Source organism: Choloepus didactylus, chromosome 7 (assembly GCF_015220235.1).
Source record: "Choloepus didactylus isolate mChoDid1 chromosome 7, mChoDid1.pri, whole genome shotgun sequence".
NCBI classification, from domain to species: domain Eukaryota; kingdom Metazoa; phylum Chordata; class Mammalia; order Pilosa; family Megalonychidae; genus Choloepus; species Choloepus didactylus.
Window position 1 is genome coordinate 8,647,270 of NC_051313.1, and position 22,988 is coordinate 8,670,257.

General features: G+C 40.2%; 1 protein-coding gene and 1 pseudogene across 4 annotated transcripts in view; one reads left to right on the top strand and one right to left on the bottom strand.

Annotated features, from left to right (window-relative positions):
* REPS1 (RALBP1 associated Eps domain containing 1) overlaps positions 1–22,988 on the top strand; it is an 86,829-nt gene that overhangs the window by 11,792 nt on the left and 52,049 nt on the right. The window lies entirely within an intron of this gene.
* LOC119540152 lies at positions 8,180–8,620 on the bottom strand (annotated as a pseudogene).

Sequence of the window (22,988 nt, forward strand, 5' to 3'; positions counted from 1 at the left end):
CTCATTTTTATTAATCTTTTGGTTTCCTTCATAATTTTTATCCCAGACATAAAATGTAAATAATCTGAATCATCAAAGAACTTGTCTAGAATGTTGGATTGTCTTCCATGGAATTAGGAAGGTTTTGGAAATAATAGTTCAAATACTTTCATATTAAATACCACTCATGGTTTTTTAGTTTGACATACTACAGTACTACTTCTTTTTCCTTTCCCTAATCATCCCACCCAGATCACACTCCTTCTTCTGTCATCTTACAGTACTCTTCTGGATGTTTGTACTTGTATACAACTTGTGCTTTTTGCCTCCTCTTCGTGTGTATATGGTTTGCTTAATAGGTTGTGAGCAAGTTGAGGGCAAGTTTTAACTTCTCTTTGCTTGTTTTCCCTCATATCACTTTGTTCATGGCAGGCACCCCAGACATATTGGACTGGTTAGTTGGTGCTTCAGGACTTTACTCCTCATCAGTATATTGGTGGCTCCTAGCCTAGCCTCTTCATTTTTATCATACCACTTTAGAAACTCCAAACAATGAACAATATGGAACCTCTGAGACAGATTGTTCAGTTCTTTCAAGTAGAATCTGGGTGTGCTAGCTAATACTTTGAAGTGTTCTGGTGACTCTAGTCAGATATAGTGAGCATGCATATTAATAACTTTCCTCTAAGGCGCTGTTATCTCAAGGCTGTTCTCCTAATTTCATAAGAAAAAAAGACACTATGACTCACTTTGGTAATAAACTCACATGTGTTTTGCTGCCCTTCGGAGACATAATTATAATTCTTGAACTTGATGGTGAGCAAGTAATGGTGAATAAGTAATCTATCTAGGAAACAGGTCAGTGGAGTGTCTCGTTTAATTTAGTTAACTCTTTTGGAAGGAAAGCCTAGCATTCTCATAAAATGCATGTTGGTCAAGAGAGCATATCACATCTGAATATCTGAATAGTCACACCTATCCAGACTTAAAAGTTGTCCACTCAGTTGCTCTCCATCTCACAATCTTGTTTCTGACAGTTTCCTTACATGGACTTTATGTTCCAACCCAGCAGATCTGTTTTCTGTTTCTCACATGGTTTGCTTGTTCTTTATCAGTTCCTCTTCATCGTGTTACTTTCCTCATCTGCAAACCCTCCCCCTCTTTTTGAAACTGTCACTTGGCTTCTGTAGGCTTTGGAAGTCATGATTTGAACATCCTCAGCCCTACTCTGAGACTTTCATTTGCCCCACCCATCCTTTTAAAGAGTTTTTCACCATATTGGTTTTTCTTCATTTATGCCATTGCTTAGCTGCTCTTCTAGTATATTTATATCCCAGTGATACTGTGAGCAGTTTGTGAAAAAAATTCAGGTTTCTTTTCTTGCATGACCTCATGACATCTAGAGCAGCAGAAGCACATCATTGATGTTTAGAAAACATAGGCAACTTTTTAGGGAAAGCCAGTGCTTAGCCTGACTGTTGCTCTGCATTCATGGACGTGCTTGGGTTGATGAGTTAAGAACTCTGGCTCCTTACCCAGGGAGTTAAAGAGTGGGGGTGGCGAGGCCTGCAGCCTTGGAAGTTCTCCTGCCTAGGACCACCCAGTCAGCATGCTGGGCGCGAGAAAAGAAGAGAAGGAGGCCACAAGAACAGGAACAAAGAGCGTGGAATTCTCCAAGCGCTGTCTTTGCTGCCTTGCTGGCAAACATTGCCAGTCCCCTCCCTTTCAGAGCCTTTTTTCCCCTGTTGCTTTTTTATAGCAGGGTGACTGTGAGAAGTTTAAAAAGAAACAAAACTAGGCTTTTATTTGCAACTAAAGACATAAATTATGATAGACTCTGCGTATCTTACCATTGGGACATACACTTTTTTGTAAAATGCAGCCATGCACAACCTCTGTTGACTTCCATCTGCAAGTGAAGAACACAGAGCAGTCCGTTTAAAGACGAGGGTGATCGCACACTCACATGCGCCCACACAATGACAGCACATTCCCGAGACAGGCCATTGACACGTCAACATTATTATAGATGGCACCACTTATCTTGGTCCACGTTAGTCTTCCAGGAATGGCAGAAATTGCCAATCCTAAACCTTTGTTAAGAGCCTTCTGTGCCCTGTGCTGGCCTGCAGAAAGCTGGAGGTTTAGTGGCTGGTAGAGGGGAGTCTGTGGTGAGGTTTCCGTTTATTGCCCACAGTTTTGAGCCTCTAGAGATAGAAATTATTTATTTCCCTAACTGCAGTTCTTCAGTTTCTCCTGAGACTTGATTCTGGAGGTAATCCAAATTTAGTGTTTCTCACACCTAACAAACGGCAAAACCAGAATTGTCTCAGCTCCTAATTTTATCATATCACAGTTATTTCCTACATGGTGTTCCTTTCTGCTTCCTGTATTATAATTCTCTTGTATCGTGGTTATTTCCTACTCGGTGCTCCTTTTGCTTCCTGTATTGTCCATTTGACCTTGCACACCCATCCAGCTGCCTTCCTATTTTTCTTTTCCTTTACTGCCAGATTACAAATGACGCAAATTTCTTTTTTCTGTCTGTACCCTCCCTATTCTCTCCTTAAGCCTTAGTAATCTTTCGTATATACTATTTTTAAAAAAGATATTCTTAAAGCTCACTTTTATTCTAGTTACCAAATCCAGTGACCTCTTTCTAGGTCTTATCCTGTTTTACCACCTCCCTTGCAACTGACACTGAGTTACTTCTTGGTGGGTATTATCTGTTCCCTTAGTTCACCATGATGCTAAAGCAATAATATGTCTTTAGTGTCCTGTCTCTTTCTCTTTTTTAGAGCCAGCTTTGCCTCTTTCTTTCCTTATATCCCACCTACCAAGTCCTTTAGATTCTTTCTTTGAAAGGTCTCATCTAACCATTCTTTTCTGCTCTTGGCGTTACTCTAATCCCAAGTCCCACCAACTCATTGCTGAACTACTTCAGTAGCGTCCTAAATCCTAACTGCCTTTTTTTTTTTAATTGCTAAAGCACATAAGTGGATTTTAAAAATAAATTATCTGGGGTCATGAGAATTGTTTCAAATTGAAAGTGATGAGGATTGTACAACCAAGTGATGATAACTGTGAAATATGGATGGATTATCATGGACATAACTTACGCTATTTGAATTTAGGAACCCCTACTTTATAAGTCAAGCCCTTGATCTTGAGTCTTGCTCAGATGAAACTTATGGTTGTAAAAGGGAGGATAAGCCCACCTATAATTATGCCTAGGAGTCACGTTCAGAGAAGCTCTTGTTGCTCAAATGTGGACTTTCTCTCTCTGAGCCTAACTCTGCAAATAAGTTCATCACCCTTCCCCGCAACGTGGTACAGGACCTCCCAGATGAATGAGTCTTCCTGGCGATGTAGGACATGGATTCTGGGAATGGCCTGACCCTGGCATCGAGGGATTGAGAATGCCTTTTTGACCAAGAGGAAGAAAAGAAAGGCAACAAAATAAGGTTTTAGTGGCTAAGAGAATTCAGAGAGTCAAGAGGCTATCCTGGAGGTTACTTCTATGTAAGCTTCACCTAGATATGCCAAATAACCACAGTGTGATAAGCCCAAGTTAACAGTAGTCCTGAAAACCCTAAAGAATACCCATATCCCTATCTGAGGCTTTATAAAAGTTTCATTCACTAAGCTTGTTCTTCAGAAACTTAAATCCTTTAGAGAACTCCTATGCCAGCTAAGTCCCAAAACCCAGCAGCAATAGCCTCTTCAAGAACATCAGCCAGATGTGTCCCCCTTTCCTATAATGTCGACATCCCTTTTCTATAAGAACAAGTTAGGGTGGTCACTGCCTAGACATCCCTGAATATTGGGAAAGTGATTAAATTAGAGAAACGGTTAGCAACAGACAAGATGGAATTTAACAAAGAATTATGAATACTCAATATCTCTATATATATTTTCTTTCCCTTAGTTGCTGCGGTACTAGAATAGCTAGAAGGAAAGAATTGAAATGGTGGAACTGTAACCCATAGCATCCTTTGAAATTTGTTCTGTAGCTACTTGTTAAATTGTGATTTGGAAGTTATCACCTTTTCGTATATATATTTCACAATAAGGAAATAACTGAAACTATGGAACTATAACTTATAATATTCTTTGAAATTTGCTTTTTTAACAAAAAAAGTTAACATCAAAAAAAATAAATTATCTGACACTCTTCAGAAATTAGAGCTGTCACTGCCTAGCCCCCAGTTTACCCCCTCCCCACCACTGTATTTCAGGCTTTGGCCTGCTGACGTCTCCATTTGAAATGCCCATGTTGTTTTCACCTACCAAAAAACTATCCATTCTTCAAGATCCAAATCAAGTGCCCTTTTAAAAAACAAAAACAAAAACAAAAATATTTCCAACCCATAGTAACCTCCTTGTTAATTCTTACAATAACAAATACCAATTATATAGCACTTACTGTATACAAGGCTTTGAGCTTGTGACATGTTTGATTTTTAATTAAACCCAGAGATAGGTATTAGTATTTCTATTTCACAGCTGAGAAACTGGAGCTTCCCAGAGGCTACATGATCAGCATGAGCTGGGATTCAAATTCAGCTCCATCAGGTGGCAAAATTTGTGCTCAGGACAACAGCCTTAAGATTCCAGGCTGATCCTGTCACTGCTTACCTTTTCAATGTGTGTGTTATGTTTCCGGTGAGGTTGGAAGTTCCCGAGAACAGGGAATGCGTTTTAGACTGTATGTACTTTGAACACTGTCTGGGTACTGCAGAGAACATTCTGATGAGGCTTTCCTGTGGTGCTGCTCATTCCAGCAACCAGACCAGTCCTTGGAACACTCTGTTCGGGTTGTGAGCCTACAGGCATGGCTGCCTCCTGGAGTCAGGGCTGCAGCTGGGCAGCCTCCTGCTGTTGCCCAGAGTGGGGGATGTGTCCCCAACAAGACATGGAAGCACACAGTGGGGAGAGCTGCTCCCTTTTAGTTGCTTTTCAAAGGAGAGAGTCTCAGCTTGATGCTGTTAAGTTTCACCCTTTCTGACACTGATTACCCTCTTAATAAATACAGGTAGGCTTTGAGGTGGTCACATGCATATTTAGCAGACTTCAGTCTTTGGCTAAAATTAAAGAATAATTTTGTTTTCATTGAATTTTTTATTATGGTTATTATTTATTTCAAGTGATACTTATTTTCCATTTATGTAGTGATCCAAAGTTCCTTTTAAAATAAGTTTACTAGCTTTTAAAAAATTACCTTCATTGAAAACAGAAATATTAAGTACATAATAGAATAGGTTAGATGTGGCAAAATTTGTGAAGGTGGTGTGCAAGTGTCCGAAGTTTGAGAAACACTAGGAGATGGAAAAAGCTGTCTACCAGTTGCTGTGCAAAGCTGGGCCCATATCTTGGCACTGATGATTACTGGTCTGTGGTCTTAGACAAGAACTTTCTCTTTGCCTCTATTTTGAAGTATGAAATGAAAATAATACTACTTTTAAGAGTATTTAGGGGATTGCCTTAATTAGGGAATAGTACACTGCTTAATAAATGGTAGCTTTTTCATCATCCTCATTTTTGTTATTTTGTGTATTGTCTATTTTCTCAGCCAGTCAGCTAAAAACTTTGCTAGAATTCTAAAGATGCAGTTTAATCCTAAGGACTTCTTACCTTTGAGCAAGTGCTTACCTGCTCAGGTCCCTGGTTTCTCTGGGTCTTGGTTTTCTCATACGCGTATTGGGATTAATGTAGTACCTGGCTCGGGATTGCTTTAAGGACAGAATGAATCTGTGAAGTACCTCGAAGAATGCCATAGAGCTGTTAGCTACTATTATTAATATTCCCTTACAAAGAATGTGTCCCCTGAGTGCCTACTGAGTGTGGCGCGCTTTCCTGGGATCACGGTCAAAGGGGTGCAGGAAAAGAGGGGGCTTCAGCAGAGCTGCTCCCCCAGAGATACTGCAGCATGCGGATACAGAAACTCAGAAGGCACGGAGTCACCGTTTGTGTTCAGAGCACTTTCTAATTGAGTGAAGTGCCGATGAACACTCAGTGTTGATCTCTGTAATCCATCAGCAGGTCTTCAGGGGAATATTCATGGGCTCATAATAGTTGCATGGATATATTTACTGCTATTTATTTCTCAAGTTTTGTATATTTTGTAAGAAATGTCTGGATTTCAGGAAAAGTAGTGTTTTTTATTCTGTCGGTTAGTTATATTCTTTAAACGTTAGTTATAAAACAAATGTGGTAAACCAAATCATTTCCCCATTTTTCTTGTGTAGTTAAATAGTACTCTTCCTGTGGGAGGGGGCAGCGGTGATTGACCCTAAGACATAATAAATATTAGAGTGTATCATTTTTAAAAGGGGCACATGTCTGATCTCTGACTGGCACTTTGGCAGAAATAGATTTTTTTTAATTTTATGTTTTCACTAGATGTGTAATTTGCATTCAGAGAAATAGTATTTGCACTAGAAGTGATCTCAGAGATAGAGTCCAACCCTTTCATTGGATTAAGGAAGAAACTTGAGCTGTATTAAATGACTTACCTATGTTCACATAGCAGGCAACCATCAAAACTTGATTCCGTGGCCAACCACCCACAATGTCCTACTCTTGTTTTATGATATAACATAGTAGAACTCTGATTTCATACAGCTTCTTATATAAATGTACCACTGGGTAATACAGTGCTTAAGAGGATGGGTTTCATCCAAGTTCTGTTACTGTCTGTGCATCTTTGAGCAAGTTACCTCTAACATCTGTAAAACATTAGCTACCTCTTAGGGTTGTTTTGATAATTAGATTAGTTAATATGTTTACTGACCTGGTAACAGTTCCTGATACATTGTACACACATTTAACATCAGCTGTCATCGTCATCACCACCGTTTTTGCCATCAACTGCACCCTGTGGATGTGATAACCCATAGCACAGGTTAGTGCTGTAACCAAAGAGTGGAATAAATGGGTTCCTCTTTATCACTAGAACAGAAATTTCCCAGCCCGTGTTTGCTGGTGCCTGGCCACTGGTGAAGAATTTATACCAGAACGTACGTCCCAGGTGTTTGACCCTGTCAGCCCTGACTCGATGCACCCATGGCAGCTCCTTCTGAGCTCTGTGCTCTTCTGTTAATGAAAACCATGGGCAACACACCCTAGAACCCTCAACTCCATCCATCACTTATGTGACCATGGATGGGCTACTGAATCTCTTCAGTTTTCTCCGCTATAAAATAGGGATGAAATAAAAGCTCCTGTCTTTTGGGTGTTTCAGTGATTAAATGAGCTTATTTATAAAGTGCTTAGAATGATGCCTGGCCCACATGCTTAAATGATTAACTTAAAATTATTATTTTTAAAATTTTGATTAAGTAGGTGTTGCTGTGGTTCTGGAATGGTCAGTTAGGCCTCCATGTGAGTAAACAGAGTAATTCGTTCCTGGAAAACATTAATCCTAATCAAAACATTAATATTTACTATGATATAGTGCAAGGAAATAGGTTGCAAGTCTGGGCATTTCATGTCACCCTGTGTGCCTGTGGATGAAATGGGATTGCGTACCTTTACTGGACTTGTAGAAGGGCAGTTATAAGTGGTTTTATGGAGGCAGGCTTATGCCTGTTGTCCTGGCAAAATTATAAATAGTGCCCCTTTCACTCTGACAGATGTCCCAGGTGACTATAAATTTTATTGTCACCCTAAGTATAGGTTACTGACCAGATTTATTTTATCAGACTATCCTCATACCCCCAAATTTTCTGAAAACAGTTACTAGTCTTTTAAGCTTAAGTTTTAGATGGCTTGTAGTATTTTTCAAACTACTTTTGCATTTGTGGTTTTTTCCTTTCTTTAGTTTGTATTTCAATTTCTTTTTTTCTCTTTTAGTTTTTGTTGTTAATTAAATTATACAAAGAATTATTTTAATTGGGATTTTAATTGAGTTGAGTCGTCAATAAACTTTATAGGCAGCATACCATTTTTCATATGAGTCTTATCAGAGGCTATCAGAAGTGTTTTTTGATTAGATAACTGACTGTGACACTGATTATAAGCAGTAATATATTTATTGGTCCATGTGTGTTATTCTTATCGTACATAATAGACTGTGCTAAGAGGAATCCTTTAACTACCTACACTATCCAGAATTTCAAGTCAGGAACTCCATAAACTTTTTTTTTTTTTTTTTTTTTTCATTTTAGCAGTTTTTAATGGAAGCTGTACATAAGATTCTTTATTCCTGCATCTTCTCAATTGTTTCTTCCTTATATTTGCCCTTTTCCTTTCCTACTTGGCTAGATTTGGCTTTACGTTTGAGGATCTTTTTGCGCCTTTGTCCAGTTTTAGCCTAGTGATAACCACCTTGCTGGGGTGAATGCCCACATGGACTGTGGTGCCATTAGCCTTTTCCCGCTGCACCTGTTCAATGTAGATGACATATTGCTTCCTGTAAACCTGGACTACTTTGCCAATTTGTTGACCTTTATAGTGTTCTCGTACAACCTGAACTTCATCATCTTTTCAGATAGGCATGGATTGAACATTGTATTTTTGTCTCGGCTCCTTGGAAAGAGGGGAAGACATAATCTTCCTGCGAATGTGGGAAGGTGCATTGAAATGCCTTTTACGGTTCTTGCTCCGATCAGAAGTCACAAAGGGATTGAACTTCATTTTGGCTCCCCTCCCCACTTTGGTGTCTCCAGATCCAAGTTGGAAAAGGGGCCCACACCCTCTTTTTCCCCTCTCTGGCTGCTGTTCAGCCTCTGGGAAAGCCTCGAGGTCCCCCAGAGCGAGAGCCACCATGGCCGTCCATGGATGGCAGTGGATTACCTCCATAAACTTTTAAAAGGTACCTCAGTCTCTTTTAGGTTGATTATTTGACTCAACAAATTCCTTATAGTTCCTTTCCTTAGCAGGTAGAATAAAATCTGCCTTCCAAAATTTGAGAAGCTTCTAGCTCCTATAGCAATAATCTGTATTGTTATGGTATGTTCTTTTGATGATTTTCTATGATAATGTTAGTAGGGAAAAAAAGCATGTTTGTATATTTGAACTTTTTCTTTTGAAAAGTTTTAGAAGACATTCTTAGTTTTTCTTTATATTGGGAAATACCTTTTACAAATACTTGTAGTATAGAAAGGTGATTTAATACTTATCCAGTATTTACCTAGTATTTCTAATATTTCAGTGCCTGATACATAGTAAAGGGCTCAATAAAAGTTTGATATTGCTGTTTAGCTATGGTCATTCTTATATAATACAAGTTTTATGCAGTTCTTAATCTTTAGGTCTTCGGTAAAATAATGCATAATATAAATCAACATGACAATGTATAGAAAGTTTCTTATTTTACCTAAGGACATACTGTAAGGGAAAGACTTGGAAAACTCACTCTTCATTGAGGTAGAAAAACGGTTGGAATGTAAAGTGGAAGATAAAGATGAGCTTTGGGTGAAAGGAAGGAAAGTATGCAAGAGAATGCCTATTTATTTACATTAGTGTTAAGATAAAATCATAGCAGGAGATAGGAAAGAAGCAATGTTGTCTTGACTTCCAGGCTTGAGATCAAAGATCATTTGAGTTACGTAAGCAAAACTATAAACCATGAAAGATTTTGGATAAGAAGGTAATGTTCTGAAAGTGAGATGAGATATTTGCTCTAGTACAACTGCTAGGTATCTCAAAAGGGCTGGTAAGGTTACACTTCACTTTTAGACCCAAGTTTAGTAGGGATTAACAATGGAGTTCGTCACAAAGTGATAGCAAAAATCATTTTACTAATGCAAACATGGTTCACGCATGTGGTAATGGGCATATGAGAGTCCCTCATTTGTATGTTGGACTGTGCTAAGTATTTAAATTAATTTGTTTTTGTGACAAAGGAAAATGTTAGAGATTGGTGTTTCCACATAGCTTGTAAACAAGCTACACATATTTTCCTTTGACAGCAATGTTTGAGAGGAAATTAAATCATCTTGGAATGGCTGGGCATATGATGTATAGCCCTGTCCTTTTTGCTGTTGACTTCCCCTTGCCACGTGGTACTGCATTGGTGAAGATAAGTTGCAGGTGTATCTGGATCATGTCCAATCCAAGATGGACAAAGCAAATAATATTTATTTTTAGAAGATGTTTAATTTTTAAAGAAATGGTGAAAATGTTCCTTCCAGATAAGAAAGGTTTCATTCAAATGAAGACTGTCTGACAGAATGAATTTGGTAAACCAGGAAAGTATAGACGCCGTGGGCCAGCGATTCCCTTCAACAGAGATTAAATACCTACCATGTGCAAAGTAGAGTATGTGACTTCCCGGAGGGTTCCAGGAGAACCGAGCCCTAGTTGCTACCCCCAAGTAGAGTAGGGAGACACGGTTGGGGAGGGAGTGTGCAGCTTGGTTAACACAATTACCCAGATAATTCAAGTCGCTCAAGTGGTAGAAGTTGGAGCTCTAGTATGAAGAAAGAGATTATTTGCTTATGGAAAAGGAAAGATAGAAAATGCTATATATTTCAGTTTTGCTAGGCTGCAGCCTCGAATACCACAATCTGTTTTTGGCTTATCAGTGGGAATTTATTGCCTCACGGTTTCAGAGGCTACACGGCTGGCTTCTCATGGGGCCGGTAGGTTTCTGGCTGGCTGCCAGTCCTTGGGTTTCTTGGCTTTTCTGTCACATGGCTTTCCCATCTCTGGTTCCCTTGACTTCTGTCTTCTGGCTCCTCCCTGTGGCTTAAAAGCCTCCAGTAATAGGATTAACACCCATCCTGATTCAGTTGGCCACACCTTAACTAAAAATAGCATCTTCAGAAGGCCCTATTTACAATGGATTTACATCCACAGGCATGTGGGTTAAGATAACATGTTTTTTTTTTTCTGGGGTACATAAGTCAATTTGCCACATTCCGGAAAGGAAGAGGCTCTTAAGGTGGGTCATGAAGGAAGGGTGAAATTTTCGTAGGCAAGGATATGTACAGGAGCAATCCTGTTAGTGTAAAACACCAAGTGTAGAGCCCAGTCTCAATTGGCCAACGTAAGGCTAAGAAAGAAGGGTGAAGGGCCTTGAATGCTAGACTTAAAAGATTGTTCATTAAACTCTAGTAAACATTACGTGGAATTATACTTAGTTAATTGTTAGTCTGTTAATCTGTTAGTCCGTGTATAGGAGTGGAGAGAGAATGCATCAAAACTGATCCATAATATTTCATTCATTCATTTATTCATTCAGCCAACAAACATCTTGACACTGTGCATCAGGAGTTCTTCTGGTGCTGGGGCTATAGGAGGTCCCTCTTCTCTGCTGTCTCATTCCATTGAGAGACACTGACAGTAAATAAGTGAACTGTAGGGTGCTCCGGGAAGGCCCTCGGAGGGCATTGGAGCTGAGGCCTGAATGACAGAAGCCGCCACCCAGTGAAGATCTGTGGGGGAAACGGACTGAGAAGCAGCAGGTGCAGAGGCCCCAAACAGGAGCAGCCTTGACTTACTGAAGACTGGGGAGGCATGCTTTAGAGTTCCTGGGTTACTTGTACTATGGGAACATGTAGAAGGACCATACCTGACTGGTGAAGGACGAGACCATGTGTTTTCTTTGAATTAATTTCCTTTGGTTAGTGTTCAGCTGTCTTGGTACCTTGAGTCACTTTGCCAAATAACAAGATCTTATATAAAGCCACTATGTAAGGAATCATTGATGGCCTGAGAGTAATTGGGGGGAGGAGGGGCAGGCATCCAGTATCTTAGACAGCTGAAACTCTCCAGTAGGGCAGGTTAATAGGTATTATTACCGTATAATAATGCCCGTATAGATGAATACCTTTCATGAAGCTTGGTCTCACCCTCTTTTCCCTACCAAATCCCTTTTAAACTCAGGTCTAAACGAGAAACATGCCTTTGCCTAGTTGCTACTGGCAGCATCTTTGCTCCTTTTCTTGCTTTGACTATAGGACACCCTCTGGGACAGAAGGTTCAGAGAGGTGATCCAAGTGTTTTGTTTGGTCTGCATATTAAAAAAATTATTTTGAGTCCACATTAACATTTAAAAATAGGAACTTGCCAAAGAAAATTACTGATTTCCAGCTGTAGTTTCTACCTGGCTAGTTTCTCTGATTAGTGTTATCTGCGCACTCCTGCAGACATTGTGTTTTTAGTGGCTGCTTGGGGAAGGGAGTATACAGCAGTGGCATCAAAGCAAGAGAACCTCCTATCACCACACTCAGTTTTCCCTCTAGAAGAAGAGTGTGTGGTTATAGCATTCCTCAAAGTGGGATCTGCAGACTCCTGGTCTGTAAGGCCAAAGTTGTTTTCATAATATTAGTAAGAAGTCATTTGCCTTTTTCACTGTGCTGACATTTGCGCTGATGGTTCAGAAGACACGGTGGGTGAAACTGCTGCTCCTTCATACGAATTGAGGCTGTGTCACCAAACCGTGCTAGTATTGCATTCTTCATGGCTGTGCAGTCAAGAAGCTAGCTTCACTTAACACCGTCCTTTGTGAAGGAGTAAAAAGCAGTAAGTTTGTTAAATCTTGACCCTTGAGCATACATCTTTTTGCTATTCTACGTAATGAAATGGATAGTATGCATAAAGCACTTGGGCCGCATGCTGAAGTGATTGCCTTGAGAAAAAGTAGGTTATTGTTTGAGTCGTGAGCTGAACTAACCATTTGTATTTTCACGGAACACCATTTATTCACTTTAAAGAACAGCTGACTGAGGTATTGGCAGACATTTTCTTGGAAATGAAGGAAGTGTGCTTTTCACTTTTAGGGAAACAACTGGTTATATTTGTTGGTAAAGGTAAAATTCAAGCTTTATGGTGAAAATTAGAATTTTGGGAAACACATTTGCTATCATGTGCTAGACTGCTTTCCAATACTTGATGACTTTTCTAATGAGATCAGTGGTGCTGTTAAGAAATGAGAGTTTTAGACATTTTACAAATGAAATGTGTCAACATTTGGAAGATCTGCATAATGCAACCAATATTACCAGTGACCAATGGAGGATGCAGTGCACCAAGTCACACCAGTAGCTTTCGATGTGTTTGCAAAAAGTTTCTTGATGAGGTTTCAGATTCCATATTGCAACTAACCTTTAAGCAACTACCACGTGTTGTTTTGATTTTGTATCAAAGAAAAATCACAATTATCTGAAAAGACTATTTAAATAGTCATTCTTTCCAGCACATATCTGTGTGAAGTGGGAGTTTCCTTTTATATTTTAAACAAAGCAACGTGTTGTAATAAGTTTGATTACAGAAGCAGATGGGAGAATCTTCTCCTAAGCCAGACATTAAAGAAATCTGCACATATGTAAAGTACTGTACTCTTCTCACTCAATTTTTTTTTTAATTTTGGAAAATAGTTATACTCATAAAACTATTCTTTGTAATAGAATTGTTACTGTTTTTAAGTGAATTCATACATACACTCTTTTATATCTCTATTTATATTCTAATAGGGTAAGTATCAATAAATAGAGCCCACAAATACAAAAGATTTTTGGAATTCTCAGTAATTTCAAGAATCTAAAGGGATCCTGAGACCAAAAAGTTTTAGACCCTCTTTGATCCCCACAGTGTGTCATATAGAGCATTTGACCTAAGAATCACTAGTTGTGAAGCATTCTAATAGATATTAAACCAAAACCAGTTCATTTCTAGACTGCAGGGTTTTTAATGTCTTTTATGGGCTAAAACTGTACTGTGAGATCTCCTAGGGGGGCTGTAAGTTACCTTGACTTAATTGCCTACAGAGCCTTTACCTTGCCCAGTGTTTTGAGGAACACATTTTAGAACTTCTGCTCGGGAGGAATTCCTACCGCTGGGAGGCCACCAGGAACTGAGGCTTTGGGCCCGCCAGCCTGGCTTTGGGTCCTGACGCTGCCAGTTAGCCTGAGTCCCCTCACGTAGGAACTGGGGCAGTGGTAGCCGACATTACAGGATCACTCCGGGCCTCCAGTAGCCTTCAGTAAATGGCCTTCCTGATAACATAGGCCCTCAGTGTAGTTGTTCCCTGCTCTCTTCTAACTTCTCTGTTCGATGTTAATCTCTGTTCAAGTGTTCTCATGTTACTAATGCCAGAGAGTCAGAGAGAAGTTAGAGACTGGCCTAACAAGTTAGTGGAACGATGGCCATGGTGCTGTCGGCTAGCCAGTGGTGCACATATATGGTGAATGTGGGAAGGGAGACCAAACTGCAAGGGATTTCAAACCAAAAGTATAGTCGTTACGTCCACTGACCCAGTCCCACTTAAACTGAGGAATTTTTACAAAAAAGAAAGCAAGGGAGTCACCTTCTTCTTTTTTAACCAGATAATGATTGCAAAAGGTAGATCCTACACTTTCTATTACATTCAACTTTTTCATAAAAATTTCATTTTTGAGAGAACATTGACAGCTTGCTGGAGTGAGCATATCTCAGTACTAGGTAGAGTTTAAATGTATTCCTCATTCTGTGTTTGGAGTCCTTTTGTTCCATGATTCGGTCCATGGATTCAAGCTCATACATGCATTTTGGCATCTAACTTACTTTGGTCCTTGCTCACTTCGAATAAGCAGTAGCTTCCATAGCCTTTATTGGTAGCAGTCCCTCACCCTCACTATCTGAGTGTGGAATGAAAGAGCTTTCCTTCTGCATGCAGCTCCTCTTCCATTGGCACTGTGAAAGCTAAAACATGCTGGAGGGCTTCTTGAAGGTGCTGGCTGCCCTATGGAAGCCAGCATCGCCCTGGGAAGAGGACAGAGTGTACAGCATGTCGTGGTGGAAGAAAAAAGGCCTAAATTTGAATTATACCTCTGCCATTCTGGCCTTAGGCAAGTTACTTGGCCAATCTGATTTTTTTTTCTTCCTCTATAAAAAATGATGATAATACCGATTCTGTTCCATTATTTTAAAGGATTGGATGGGAACACCTTGAGTATTTAGCACTATACTTTGCATTCTGTGTGCTCAATAAATGTTAATTCCCACCCCCACCACCTGCGTATTTGTCCATCCAGTAGTTAAAAACGATGTTCCTGTACTTTGCTTGTTGCAGAGTTCTCCAGGTCATTACTAAAGAATGAGTTATTTTTATTTTATACTGTTTTAAAAACTTGGTTATATTTCTAAGCCCATGACATATATGGCAGAAGGGCAACAACTGAAAGACAGCTGCAAGAGCAAGAAATGATAACTTGGCAGCAAGGAAAAGTCACAAATTATTAAAAAGAATAAAACTAAACAAACAGTCCTTTAATTATGTTATTCCATTAGGTGAAAGGCCCTGAATACATAATTGCAATATAGTTCAGTGTACTAATTTGTTTCTGAAATCTGCATTGTCAAAATTATATGAATCTATGTTTATTATACCTTTTAGAAGTATATGCTTTTTGTTTTCATTAATAATATCTGTACATGGTTTTAAAAATCAAATAGATGGCAAGGGCTTATAATAAAACCATTTCTTTAATGATTACTTACCTATCTCTAAAAAAAAATCCCCACTTTACTTGGTTTATGAATTTTAGACCTTAACCTGCTATAGTAAATAAAGATTTCATTCATTTAAATTACTTCTCTCCTCTCTTCCCCCAATTTTATACTATTATCTTTGACCCTTGAAACCTTATTATGTACTTCTTGTCTTAAGTTGAAAATATGAGCCCATGTCAGTTTATAGATGTGGCCTGTCTTGGGGCACAGTTCTCCTCAGGCTGTGGACCTGGGTAACTTAGAACAAGTTCTCTGCTTCCAATATACAAAGGAGGGACAGTCAGAGAGTAAACATTTCCATTGCCATAGGGAGAAATTGGAAGGAAAACAGGAGTCTGGGTCCCAGACAGATCTGAAATCCTGCAGGGCATACTCCAATAGATTTCAAGGTGTGAGAGTCATCTGTAGAACCATGCCTTGTCCTTGGGACCTGATGGAGCAGTAGCCCCCGCCCTTTGCAGGGGCTTATGCAGTGGCCATGCTCTCTCCAAACACTTGGGTGAAGAGTCCAAATCTCCAAGCTCTTGGCCCCAACCTTCTCAAGTATCAGGGTGGGAGCTGGACTCTCTGTAATCTCTGAGGCACAAGATCAGCCCCCTCAGAACAGTAGGTGGCCAGGCTCTCCCCAGTTCCCAGGAAAGGTGCTCCACCTTCTCTGAAGCCTAGGGTGGCAGCACTCTTCCTGAACAGCTTGGTGGCCAGGCTCTCCACAATTCCCCAGGCATCTGAGAACCCCCGGGTGGAACAGTGCGGTGGAGGGCCTGCCCTTTGCAAGCTCGGAGGCATCCCCTTCCACATACATGGGTGGGTCGCCTTGGCCCCAGAAGATGTCTTTGCTCCAGACTTTGGCTTCCATGGTCCTGCCTTTGAAGTCGTTTTTCCTTCAATCTGTCCCTTTTAATCTGGGCTGGCAGTGGTTCCATTCATACAGATCTCGCAAAAAACTTGTTGGTTTTGTGTGTAGTACACAGGGGTCCCAACTGCCAGACAGTAGGACTTTCACAAATCCTTTCTGGATAATTGCATTTCCAGTCCTGACTCACATTGAAAGGGCTAACTGGATCCATGTTCAGTTAAACCCTCACATTGGGCACTGTTCTCTGGGGACTCACTTTCTGGAACTCAGAATTTTCCAAACTATCAGTTTTTGGTTTCTTTGTGCCCAGGAGTTCAGTTCTCAGCTTATCCCTTTCCTCTTGTGTTTTACAGTAAGCTTCAAGGAGAAGCCAGGCTGCATTTTCCACATCTAGTTTGGAAATCTCTTCAGCAAAATATCCAAACTCATCAATTTCAAATTCTGCCTTCCTTCTTATCAGGACTCAGTTTTACCAAATTCTCTGCCACTTTAAAACAGGGATTGCCTTTCTTCCAGTTGGCAATGACATATTCGTCATTTCTGTCTAAGGCCTCATCGGAAGTACCTTTAGCATCCATATTTCCACCAATAGTCTCTTCAAAGCAATGTAGGCCTTTTCTATCAAGCATCTCACAGTTCTTCCAGAATCTTCCCCTTATCCATTTATAAAACTGTTCCAGCATTTTTGGTACTTGCAGTTGGCACGCCTCACTCTTCTGGTACCAAAATCTGTTTTAGTTTTCTAAAGCTGCTGAAATGCAGACACCATAAAATGGGTTGGCTTTTACAAGGGGGATTTATTAACTTATAAGCTTACAGTTCTGAGGCCATGAAAATGTCTAAATCAAGGCATCATTAAGGCAATCCTTAGACTCCTCTGTCAAGTGGCAAGGTACATGGCAGTATCTGCTGGTCTCTGCCTTCTCTTCTGGGCTCTGTTGTTTCCAGCTTCAGCCTTCAGTGACTTCCTCTATGCTTCTGTGGCTTTCTCTCTCAGCTTCTGTGTCTTTCTCTCTTAGGTTCTGTGTGTTTCTCTCTGAATTTCATCTTCTTATAAAGGACTCCAGAAAGAGGATTAAGATTCACTTGGGTCATGCCTCAACTGAAATAACCTAATCAAAAAGTCCCACCCACAATACGTCTACACCCACAGGAATGGATTAGCTTTGAGAACATGGTCGTCTGGGGTCCATAAAGCTTCAAACCATCATACCTTTTTTTTTCCTTCCTTCATATACATTGAACCCTGCTCCTTCCCCTTTATTTTTCCTTAACTCTTCCTCCTGGAGCCTTCTGTTATTTTACTGTAATCGGGATTGGTTGTTTTCTAGCCCAGTTGCATGCTGCCATTTTGCAGCTTTACTTCCCTGCTTTCTTGGGGGTATATCTACTTTCTCCTGACCTATCACCACATTTTGCTGAAGGACATCCTCAAATATTTGCCCACAGAAAGGTTCATAGGAGATAAACATTTGTATTTTTGTATGTATGAATGTCTGTTCTTTCCATCATTTTTGAAGATAGTTTGGATACAGAATTCTAGGTTGAAAACAATTTTTCCTTGGAACATTGAGGATGTTGCTTCATTGTTTTCTGATATTTGGTGTTACTGATGAGAAGTCTGATACAGTTCAGTTCATGTTTCTTTTTAAGTGATCTTATTTCCCCCCCACCTCTCCACCCCTGCCTCTATTCCAGATGCCCTTAGGATCTTGGCTTTATCCTCACTGTTCCCAAGTTCCACAGAATGCATTTAGGAGTTTTCTACACCCACATGTTGTGGTGAGTCCTCGGGATCCTCTCAATCTGAAAACTTACGTCCTTTTTTTCTTTAACTTTAGAGAAAGTCTCTTATTACTTCTTTATTTACTTTTCCATTTTCTTTGTACTTGTAGACCCCATTTTAATAACAGTTTGGACCTTCTAGATTAATCTTCTTTGTCTCTTATCTTTTATTTCATATTTTGTAATTCATCTTTCTCCTTCCTACTTCTGGAGAGATTTTTCTCTATTTTATCTTTTGTATTTTTTATTGAACATTGTGTATGTCTAGAGATCTTCCCTGATTGTTCCTTTTTCTTAGTATCCTGTTCTTGTTTTGTGAATGCAGTACTGTCTTAAATCTGTCAGAGAATATTCCCTAGAGTATTTTTAAGTGCTCTTTGTTCTCTGAATTATCAAGATTCCCTCACAGGATTTTTTTTTTTTCCTTCTGTTTGTAAAATTGACCATTCTCTTCCATGTTGTAGGCTTTCTTCCATTGCTTGTTGGTCCTCGGCAACCTGTTCATATTTAAGGATGAGGAAATAGGAGAACCTCACTGCGTTCTGTGTACTTGGGCACACTTCTCAAAAGGCTACTTTCCATTAAGCGATAGGCTGGAGGTGGGCACCTGACGCTTAATTGAGACTATCAAATGCTAGAGACTGAGGCTTCCTCTGGTATACACCCTACCTGTACCAGCTGTCCTGTTTCTTCCCTGACATTTCATTCTTTAGAGTATACCTTACAGTTTTTGTTTTGAGTTTTGCTTAGAGGGTGAAGTCTGGTTTCCAGTATTCTGGGAGCCCGAGTAGGGATGTGGGAGTGCCTTCAGACTTTCAGCCAACCCTGGCTCCATCCCCGGTCCAACCCAGCCTTAGTCATACGTCCCATTTCTGGGTGGGTCTTCGGAATTCTGCAGGGCAAGTTGATTCTTCTCCCTGGGACTTCTTGTCATTGTTTCTTCCATCTTATTTCATTAATTACAACTCTGTCTGCTTTCAGATGCCTAAAATTTATTGAAATTTCCTGTCAATGGATTGTATTGTAGTGGGTTTTGTATTGTAGTGCATTTATTCTCTTGGTATCAATTTAATAAGCTTTCTGGAGGGAGAAGAGGTATATTCCTGTGCTCATTGTTTGCCTTATACCAGAAGGTCAAAATTCTTATGACGATATGAAAGCATCCTACGTTTTAGAAGGACTTCCATCAAAAATTATTGTAGGAGGAGGCGGGGCAAGATGGCAGACTGGTGAGCTGTATCTTTTAGTTACTCCTCCAGGAAAGTAGGTAGAAAGCCAGGAACTGCGTGGACTGGACACCACAGAGCAATCTGACTTTGGGCATACTTCATACAACACTCATGAAAACGTGGAACTGCTGAGATCAGTGAAATCTGTAAGTTTTTGCGGCCAGGGAACCCGCGCCCCTCCCTGCCAGGCTCAGTCCCGTGGGAGGAGGGGCTGTTAGCTCCAGGAAGGAGAAGGGAGAAGTGCAGTGGCAGCCCTTATCGGAAACTCATTCTACTGATCCAAAATCCAACCATAGATAGACTGAGACCAGACACCAGAGAATCTGAGAGCAGCCAGCCCAGCAGAGAGGAGACAGGCATAGAAAAAAAACAACACGAAAAACTCCAAAATAAAAGCTGAGGATTTTTGGAGTTCTGGTGAACATAGAAAGGGGAAGGGCCCTGAGGCGCATATGCAAATCCCGAAGAAAAGCTGATCTCTCTGCCCTGTGGACCTTTCCTTAATGGCCCTAGTTGCTTTGTCTCTTAGCATTTCAATAACCCATTAGATCTCTGAGGAGGGCCCGTTTTTTTTTCTTTTTTTTTTTTTAATCCTTTTTTCTTTTTCTAAAACAATTACTCTAAGAAGCCAATACAGAAAGCTTCAAAGACTTACTGTTTGGGCAGGTCAAGTCAAGAGCAGAACTAGGAGAGCTCTGAGACAAAACGCAATAATCCATTGGCTGAGAAAATTCACTAAACACCACAACTTCCCAAGAAAAGGGGGGTGTCCGCTCACAGCCATCATCCTGGTGGACAGGAAACACTCCTGCCCATCGCCAGCCCCATAGCCCAGAACTGCCCCAGACAACCCAGTGTGACGGAAGTGCTTCAAATAACAGGCACACACCACAAAACTGGGCGTGGACATTAGCCTTCCCTGCAACCTCAGCTGATTGTCCCAGAGTTGGGAAGGTAGAGCAGTGTGAATTAACAAAGCCCCATTCAGCCATCATTTCAGCAGACTGGGAGCCTCCCTACACAGCCCAGCAGCCCAGAACTGCCCTGGGGGGACGGCACTCACCTGTGACATAGCACAGTCATCCCTCAACAGAGGACCCGGGGTGCACGGCCTGGAAGAGGGGCCCACTTGCAAGTCTCTGGAGCCATACGCCAATACCAAGGACTTGTGGGTCAGTGGCAGAGACAAACTGTGGCAGGACTGAACTGAAGGATTAGACTATTGCAGCAGCTTTAAAACTCTAGGATCACCAGGGAGATTTGATTGTTAGAGCCACCCCCCCCTCCCTGACTGCCCAGAAACACGCCCCATATACAGGGCAGGCAACACCAACTACACACGCAAGCTTGGTACACCAATTGGACCCCACAAGACTCACTCCCCCACTCACCAAAAAGGCTAAGCAGGGGAGAACTGGCTTGTGGAGAACAGGTGGCTCGTGGACACCACCTGCTGGTTAGTTAGAGAAAGTGTACTCCACGAAGCTGTAGATCTGATAAATTAGAGATAAGGACTTCAATTGGTCTACAAATCCTAAAAGAACCCTATCAAGTTCAACAAATGCCATGAGGCCAAAAACAACAGAAAATTATAAAGCATATGAAAAAACCAGACGATATGGATAACCCAAGCCCAAGTACCCAAATCAAAATACCAGAAGAGACACAGCACCTAGAGCAGCTACTCAAAGAACTAAAGATGAACATGAGACCATAGTACGGGAGATAAAGGAAATCAAGAAGACCCTAGAAGAGCATAAAGAAGACATTGCAAGACTAAATAAAAAAATGGATGATCTTATGGAAATTAAAGAAACTGTTGACCAAATTAAAAAGATTCTGGACACTCATAGTACAAGACTAGAGGAAGTTGAACAACGAATCAGTGACCTGGAAGATGACAGAATGGAAAATGAAAGCATAAAAGAAAGAATGGGGGAAAAAAATTGAAAAAATCGAAATGGACCTCAGGGATATGATAGATAATATGAAACGTCCAAATATAAGACTCATTGGTGTCCCAGAAGGGGAAGAAAAGGGTAAAGGTCTAGGAAGAGTATTCAAAGAAATTGTTGGGGAAAACTTCCCAAATCTTCTAAACAACATAAATACACAAATCATAAATGCTCAGCGAACTCCAAATAGAATAAATCCAAAAAAACCCACTCCGAGACATATACTGATCACACTGTCAAACACAGAAGAGAAGGAGCAAGTTCTGAAAGCAGCAAGAGAAAAGCAATTCACCACATACAAAGGAAACAGCATAAGACTAAGTAGTGACTACTCAGCAGCCACCATGGAGGCGAGAAGGCAGTGGCACGATATATTTAAAATTCTGAGTGAGAAAAATTTCCAGCCAAGAATACTTTATCCAGCAAAGCTCTCCTTCAAATTTGAGGGAGAGCTTAAATTTTTCACAGACAAACAAATGCTGAGAGAATTTGCTAACAAGAGACCTGCCCTACTGGAGATACTAAAGGGAGCCCTACAGACAGAGAAGCAAAGAAAGGACAGAGAGACCTGGAGAAAGGTTCAGTACTAAAGAGATTCGGTATGGGTACAATAAAGGATATTAATAGACAGAGGGGAAAAATATGACAAACATAAACCAAAGGATAAGATGGCTGATTCAAGAAATGCCTTCACGGTTATAACGTTGAATGTAAATGGATTAAACTCCCCAATTAAAAGATATAGATTCGCAGAATGGATCCAAAAAAATGAACCATCAATATGTTGCATAGAAGAGACTCATCTTAGACACAGGGACACAAAGAAACTGAGAGTGAAAGGATGGAAAAAAATATTTCATGCAAGCTACAGCCAAAAGAAAGCAGGTGTAGCAATATTAATCTCAGATAAAATAGACTTTAAATGCAGGGATGTTTTGAGAGACAAAGAAGGCCACTACGTACTAATAAAAGGGGCAATTCAGCAAGAAGAAATAACAATCGTAAATGTCTATGCACCCAACCAAGGTGCCACAAAATACATGAGAGAAACACTGGCAAAACTAAAGGAAGCAATTGATGTTTCCACAATAATTGTGGGAGACTTCAACACATCACTCTCTCCTATAGATAGATCAACCAGACAGAAGACCAATAAGGAAATTGAAAACCTAAACAATCTGATAAATGAATTAGATTTAACAGACATATACAGGACCTTACATCCCAAATCACCAGGATACACATACTTTTCTAGTGCTCATGGAACTTTCTCCAGAATAGATCATATGCTGGGACATAAAACAAGCCTCAATAAATTTAAAAAGATTGAAATTATTCAAAGCACATTCTCTGACCACAATGGAATACAATTAGAAGTCAATAACCATCAGAGACTTAGAAAATTCACAAATACCTGGAGGTTAAACAACACACTCCTAAACAATCAGTGGGTTAAAGAAGAAATAGCAAGAGAAATTGCTAAATATATAGAGACGAATGAAAATGAGAACACAACATACCAAAACCTATGGGATGCAGCAAAAGCAGTGCTAAGGGGGAAATTTATAGCACTAAACGCATATATTAAAAAGGAAGAAAGAGCCAAAATCAAAGAACTAATGGATCAACTGAAGAAGCTAGAAAATGAACAACAAACCAATCCTAAACCAAGTAGAAGAAAAGAAATAACAAGGATTAAAGCAGAAATAAATGACATAGAGAACAAAAAAACAATAGAAAGGATAA